The sequence below is a fragment of the Capsicum annuum genome, chromosome 9 (assembly GCF_002878395.1).
Source record: "Capsicum annuum cultivar UCD-10X-F1 chromosome 9, UCD10Xv1.1, whole genome shotgun sequence".
Lineage (NCBI taxonomy): Eukaryota > Viridiplantae > Streptophyta > Magnoliopsida > Solanales > Solanaceae > Capsicum > Capsicum annuum.
The window spans coordinates 170093790-170102212 of NC_061119.1; positions in this window are offsets into that span (position 1 = coordinate 170093790).

The following is an 8423-nucleotide window of genomic DNA, read 5'->3' on the forward strand; positions in this document are numbered from 1 at the left end:
AGTCTGCAATGCCTGTCGTAAGTGATTGGCATGGTCCTCTTCTAATCTAGAATAAACTAGAATATTATCTATAAAAACTATCACAAATACATCCAGGAATGGCTTAAACACCCTATTCATCAAATCCATAAAAGCTGCGGGTGCATTTGTTAGCCCAAATGACATAACTAGAAACTCATAATGACCATACCGTGTTCAGAAAGCTGTCTTGGGTATATCCTTCTCTTTGACCCTCACTTGGTGGTAACCTAACCTCAAATCAATCTTAGAAAAACACTTAGCACCCTGTAACTGATCAAATAAATCATCAATTCTTGGGAGAGGATATTTATTCTTAATAGTCACCTTATTTAATTTACAATAATCAATACACATCATCAGCAGGCCATCCTATTTGCGCACAAATAACACTGGTGCTCCCCAGGGGGACATACTAGGCCTTATGAATCCCTTCTCTAGCAAATCTTTTAATTGATCTTTCAATTCTCATAATTCTACTGGGGCCATTCTATACAGAGGAATGAAGATTGGTTGGGTGCCTGGTATTACATCAATACAAAAATCTAATTCTCGTTCAGGAGGCAAACCTGGAAGATCTTCAGGAAATACATCAGAAAATTCATTTACCACCGAAACAGCATGAAGAGTTGGTGGCTCCTCTTCTGTATCCCTTACTCTAACTAAATGATACCTTGAAAATCATTCTTCTTGCCTTAAAATAAGAAATAAATCTACCTCTTGGCGCACCAATTTCGCCTTTCTATTCAAGGACTGATTCATTAGAAAATGGAAATATACCTTTTTCGTGCAGCAATCAATTGTGGCATAACAAGACGCCAACCAGTCCATACATATTATAACATCAAAATCTACCATTTCTAACTCCACGAGATCAGCCATCGTATCACGACCACAAATAGTTACTATGCAGTTTCAGTAAACCCTTTTAGCTATAATAGATTTCCCAACTGGTGTGGCTACTTCAAATGGCTTAACTAACAGTTCGGGTATTTTTTTGAACTTTCCAGCAACCAATGGAGTAACATAAGATAATTTAGAATCGGGATCAATTAAGGCATAAACATCGAATGAAAAGATAGACAACGTACCCGTAACCACATCTGGGAAAGCCTCTAAATTCTGTTGATCCGCTAGAGCATACGTATGATTTTGAGCCCCGCTAGAACTCATGGCTCCTCTATCACCTCTAACACGACCCATTGGTTTTGCATCCCTTCCTGAATAAGGAATCGATGATGATGATGCAATAAATGACCCCGTAGGTCGTGCCATACCCCCTATTCCCCTTAGTGGGCATTCTTTTATCATATGCCCCGACATACCGCACCAAAAGTAAACATTGGTCCCCAACCAACATGCACCCAAATGATACCTTTCATATTTATTGCATGGCTCTCGAGGAGGTCTCGATTGGCTCATATTACCTTGTCCTTGGTACCCCACTGTCCGTGAACTCTGACTCTCACTTCTGTGCCCAAATTGATTTTCTCTAGACCCTTAGAACTGTGATAGGGCACTAGCTGCAGAATAAGAAGATAATGGCCTAGGTGGTATAGCAAAAAACTGTGGTCTGAACCCTCTTTGGGATGCCATAAACTGCCCTGTAGATCTGGCCCTCTTGGAATATCCTCTTTCTAATTCCTGTGTTCTTCTCCTCTGCCTCTGATCTTCCATTTTTTGTGCAAAAGCTTGGATCCTCGCTATGTCCATATCTTTGTTCAAAATGACAATAGTACAATCTCTAACCAGATATGGATCCAGCCTATCCATATATTGATGAACTCAGTCATCCATAGTAGATACAACATTAAGAGCATATCTCGACAAGGAATTAAATCAGAGACTGTACTCCTTCACGCTCATATTCCCCTGACAAAGATTTAAACACTGATCTGCATGGGCCTGACGAATCTCAAATGGAAGATAATGATCAAGAAATACCTCTTTGAACTCCTTACAAGTAGCTGGGGGTGGATCAATACCTCTAGATCATTTCCTGTCCTCGTACCAATATATAGCCTCCCCTTTGAATCTATATGCCACTAACTCCACTGTCTCTCTACCTGTTACATGCATAACATCTAAGGCCCTTTGAATTTGATCAATAAAGTGCTGTGGGTACTCATTAAGATCCGATCTAGTAAAAGTGGGAGGATCCATCTTAAGAAAATCCTGTGTTCGAAGTCTAGCCGCTCTATTCGTACCACTAGGACCCGTGGTAGGAATGGCTTGCCCTTGAGCTTGCCCAATAACTATACAAGTCAAAAGTTGTACTGCATTTCTAAGATCTTGATCAGCAGCATTAATAGGTGGCTCTGGGGATATAGTTCTCCTCCCCCTTATTTCTTCTAGAGTGGAAGAAGTTTCTGATGCATGCTCAGCTGGAGCCTCACTTTGATTAGCTGGTATTGTGGGTGACTTACTAGTCCCCTCTCCGACAATGATATCTACTTGTTTACTGGTATTCTTGTTTCTGGTAACCGGCATCATTACTATAATAAGAGAAACAAACAGATTCAGTGGTCAACTATGACTTCATATACAATATAGGCTCTATCGCACGATCTAAGACATGAAGAAAAAGAAACAATTCCTAAATGTCCATAGCCTCCTGTTTATAGATGCGGTTCACGACACACCGATAAACAAGACTCTACATAAAAACTGCTTTGTAGACTCACTAGGATGAATTTCTCTGATACCACTATTGTCACGCCTCCAATCCTATTGGGGCGGACTGACACCCATAGCTGAGGAGGCCTGGGAGAACCAACTCATAACCTTATACTCCCATGCATACCTTTATGACAACCCAAAATTCGAATAGCATCATGTCGCATATATATATATGTATATACAATACTTGACCGTTAGATCCATCACGTCTATTAACAAAATACCACCTTGACTGTACATTAGGTCTATAAAGACTCTAGATAATACACAGAGTTTAACTAAGGTTGGGACACACCCCGTCATATAACTAACTTCTATACAATACCAAAAGTGACTGGATATGACACGGAAAGCCCTGAAGCAAACTGGAGCTCACAAAAAGCAGATGTATATCCTGGCTCCTACTTGTGCAGTGTATGAGCTGAGGTACCTGTGTCTGCAGCATGAAATGTAGGTCCCTCGTGAGGGACGTCAGTACAAAATATATACTGAGTATGTAAAGCTGTAGATAATCACATATGATATAGGAGCTTAATAAAAATCAGAAACAAGTGAATAAATAGTAATAGGAGTGGGCCACACTTACTAGAACTTGTGACAACCTGTACATTGTATTTATTCAATCACTTTACCTTCGTTCTTATCATTTTTGTAATCATTACTATACTGTACTGTGACCATGAGGTTGCCTCCAGTACATATCAACTGGGATGGACCCATGATAGGCTTATGCCCCTGGCATACCACCCATAAACACATAAATAGGGATTGACCCATGATAGACTTATGCCCTTGGGATAAGACCCGATAAGAGAGAACTTCCATCACTTAGTTCAATTAATCTTTGAGATTGTTATTTCAGACGCCACCGAATTTTTGATACTTTAAAACAATGATACATCAATAAGAGACATATAAATAGACCATCAATGCAATAACAATAAAGTAAGAACTCATTCTCATATCAATGAAGTGTTTTGGAGTCATCAATGCCATAACAATGAAGTAGGAACTTATTGCTATATCAATGAAATGTTTTGGAGTCATTAACAACACATGGATCTTATTTGAGTAACCAGATACCTTTTGACATTCATTAGTGCAATAAATATGTAAGATTTGGAAAATAAGTAAGTATTGGAATGTCTTGACATCTTGTAGGGTGGAAACAAGTTCATTGGTAACGTAGGACATCATACGAAACCATTATGGATCACATGTTACTGAATAACTTTGGAAACTTTCTTAATAGAACAATTGTTCACTTTCATGCCAAACATATGGTATAGAGTATGCTTTACATACCTGATTGTCAACCTTCAATACTAGTCCCAAATGGACTTCCCATTTCGGATTACTTATCAACAATGAACATACATAGCAATCTAGTATTAGCAACCAAACATCACAATTCAATTATTTGAATTCACCAAACTAGTGGTTAAGTAGTAAGCCTTAATTACACCATAAAGGGTGTCACTTTAACCCTATTATACTCCAATTACATTCACATGCCATGCATATTCATACAACATCCTCCAATAGCAAGTTTGGATTCATTTATTCTTCCAACCAATCCATTAAACCAAATTGAGCCATAGATATAACTAATCATCAATTCAATAGTATATCACCATATCCACCTTCCATAAGTCAATTACCATATCCACCTTCCATAACTCAATTAACATATCCACCTTCCACAATTCAATACAACCAAACCATGCAAAATAGTCCATAACCTTATTTCCATTACCTTTCAATAACAACCAATACATATAATCCTCTATCACACATATACATATGGAAAAGAGCAAAGGCAAAAAATATTCATACCTTAGAATTCACCTCTTGATTATGAAATCCTGTTTGCATAAATAATAGGTGCCGTACGAAGCTTTCGAGATGACAAACGCAGTTATCGGATTACTTTGGAATTTCTACGGTTGAATCAAAAGTAATTTAAAGGTCAAATTTGGCTAGGGTTTGTTCTTTCTCAATGATTGATGATGAAAATGAGTTTTTTGAACTCATATATATGTATATATACACATATTCCCTTCCATAATATAATAGGAAATGACCAAAATGCCATTAAAATTTAAATAATGTCAAATCTATCATTTGGTGGACTGTTTTGATAAGCTAAAGTAGATAGATCATAACTCTTTACTCTGATATCGGATTTGGGTTAAATTGGTATTTTTGGAAGGATAATTCAAAGAACCTTCATTTCATATAAAGTAGGCCACCCAGTTCGTCCTGTACAAGGAGTTATGGTCGTTTGAAGTTGACCCTAAAAATCTATTTTGATAGGCTAAAGTAAAATGAGTATAACTCTTTACTCAGACGTTTGATTTGGATGAAACCAATTGAATTGGAAAGAAGACTCAAAGATATTTCTTTTCATAGGTCACAACTCTCCCAGTTCATTATATTAAGGGAGTTATGATCGTTTGAATTTGACCCAAAATTTTGGCTGGCCTCAGTAGTTTGTGTGCAGGAAATTTTCCTGCACATTTACTATTCCCAAATATCCTGTCCACCTTTTTATAGTCTCGAACGTGTTCGATTATATCCAAAATCTATTAGTTTTTGGAAATCTTTATATCGTTGAAAATCTTATTCAATAACCTTCGCATGAAACCATCGACGGACAAATTTCGATATAAATAAAATAAAAAAATTAATTCCATATAAATAAGATCAATACACGTACTTGAATACGCCAATAGACGTACTTGAATAAGGGGTGTTACACTATCCTTCGTGACTCCTTATATAGACGTAAACTTTGGAATCATCCTAGAAAGTCTCAAAACCCTTCTTAGTGTCTACCCCAATTGGTAATTCTATCCTAGCCAGGCGGGTATACAAAAATTTCCCAATCATAGTATCTTAGAAAATCACATTAGTTGATCTTGTCGAATTAGAGATGACAGATTTTGATGTTAACCTTAGCATGGATTGGCTCCACTCTTTCTATGCCTTAGTTGACTATAGAAATGAGATAGCTCAATTTCAGTTCCCTAATAAGTTAGTCTTAGAATGGAGGGGTAGTATATCAATCTCGACAGGACGATTTATCTCATTCCTCAAGGCGAGGAAAATAATTTTCAAGGGTTGTATCTATTATCTCATTCGAGTCAGAGACTCAAGTTTCATAATCCTGAGTCTTAAGTCAGTTCCAGTATAGAATAAGTTTCCATAGGTATTTCCTGAAGATCTTCTTGGAGTTCCTCCCAAGAGGGAGGTTAACTTCAAAATAGATCTTCTCCTAGGTACCCAGCCCATCTCAACTCCACCTTATAGAATGACTCTATCTGAGCTTAAGAAATTGAAAGAACAATTGATAGATCTCTTAGATAAGGGCTTCATCAGGTCAAGTGTTTCTCTGTGGGGTGCTCTAGTTCTCTTTGTGCATAAGAAAGATGGTTCTCTCAGAATGTGAATCGACTACCATCAGTTGAAAAAAGTTACAATCATGAATACGTATCCTCTCCCCTAGATTGATGACTTTTTCAACTAACTTCAAGGATGAAATTATTTCTCCAAAATAGACCTTAGATTTAGCTATCATCAGCTTAGAGTTAGAGAAAGTGACATTATAAAGAAAACCTTTAGAACTTGGTGTGGTCATTTTAAATTCATAGTTATGTCTTTTGGGCTAATAAATGATCCTGCAACTTTTATGAACCTGATGAACAGAGTGCTCAAGCAGTACTTGGATATGTTTGTTATAGTCTTTATAAATGACATCTTCATCTATTCTCGTACTGAAGGTGAACATGTAGACTATTTAGGGATTGTTTTGTACACCCTTAAGGATAACTAATTATTTACCAAGTTAAACATGTGTGAATTCTGGTTGAAATTGGTAGCGTTCCTCAGTCATATCATTTCTGGTGATGGTATTAATGTTTATCCTCAAAAGATCAAAGCAGTGAGAAATTGGCTCAGGCCTATCTCTCTATCAGATATCAGGAGTATCTTAGGTTTATTTGGTTACTACAGATGGTTTGTTGAGGGATATTCTTTCATTACTTCTCCATGTACAGACTTACTCAGAAGAAAGTCAAGTTTTAGTGGTTAGATTCCTGCAAGAAGAGTTTTCAGTAGTTAAAGGCTCGACTCACTTCCGCTCTAGTGTTTACACTACCTAAGGGTTTAGATGGGTTTATAGTTTATTGTGATACTTATTGGGTTAGTATTGGGTGAATGTTGATACAGCAAGATAAGGCCATATCCTATACCTCTAGACAACTTAAACCCCTTGAGAAGAATTACCCGACTCATGATCTCAAGTTGGCAGTGGTTGTCTTTGGCTTAAAAATTTTACGGAATTACTTTTATGGTGTTCGTGTTGATGTGTTTACTGATCATAAACATTTACAGTATATGCTCACGTATAAAGACCTAAATCTTTGTCATAAAAGGTGACTTGAATTGCTGAAAGACTATGATATGAGTGTGGTGTAATACCTGGGTAAGATGAATGTTATGGCTGATGACCTTAAAAGATTATCTATGGAAAGTGTTTTCCATGTTGACAATGATAAGAAGGAGTTAGTTCGCGAGGTCCATCAGCTGGCTAGATTGGGTATTCGGTTGGTTGACTCAGACGAAGGTAGTATTTCGGTTTAGAATAGTTTTAAATCTTCCTTGGTTTCTGAGGTAAAGGAAAAACAAGACAGAGATCCTATTCTTGTTAAGTTAAAAGAAATAGTTTAAGATCAGAAGGTGGAGGTTTTCTTCCATGTGGGAGATGGAGTGATTTTTCAGGGTAGGTTGTGCATTCCAAATATGGATGGTTTGACGTAGTGAATGTGATCTAAGGTGGATTTATATACCTTAGTGTTGTTATCTGAACTTATTTAGCCTTGTTTTGAGGATAAATTGTGTGCTTAATGTGTTAACAATGATATAATTGAGAATATAAGTGTTTAAGTACTTAATGACAATGTTTAAGGTGTATTTCAAACAAGTTTGTACTTAATTTGGTCAGTTAGAGTTCAAATGGGAAAACTAGAGTTGCTAGCTTGAGCTAGGCGTTTGACTAGTTGATCTAGATTGATTCTAGTGAGTGTAATGAGTTCCTATGGTTATTATTATGTAATTATGTGTGGAACACCTTGTTTATAATGTTCAAGCTTTAATTGAATCAAGCTGAGAGTCAAACAATAAGTTAAAGATCAAAGTGGGCAAAACTAGTTCTTAGTTTAAGTATCTAGTTCATTGTCTTGAATGTTGTGTTGTTTTGACCTCTAATTCGTGGTTTTTGATGCTATAGGATGATTTCTAAGTTGATTATGATATATATGGATGATTCACAAGATTAAAATCAAGTGGAAACAACACCATAATGCTTGGTATGGAAGGACAAATGCTTAAGACAAGTTTAGACATCAAAATGACTTTCTAGTGTGTCTCCGCGATGTGGCCGCATCACACACCCCATTTCATGGGAATGATCAGAGACTCACAACCTATTTTATGGGAATGATCAAGGATTTGTGGACCATACTCCATGGGAATGACAAGGGTGTGCAGACTCTATTCCACCGACGGGAAAATTTTCCTCCTATAAATAGGACTCTTGAACTTAATGTTATACACCTTGGACGACTTTGAAACTTGGAGAGGGGATGGAAACCACTTCAATTTGGGGGTTTATTCTTTTACTTTATTTTATTGATGGATTTAATCTTGTATTCGTCTATCTTGAT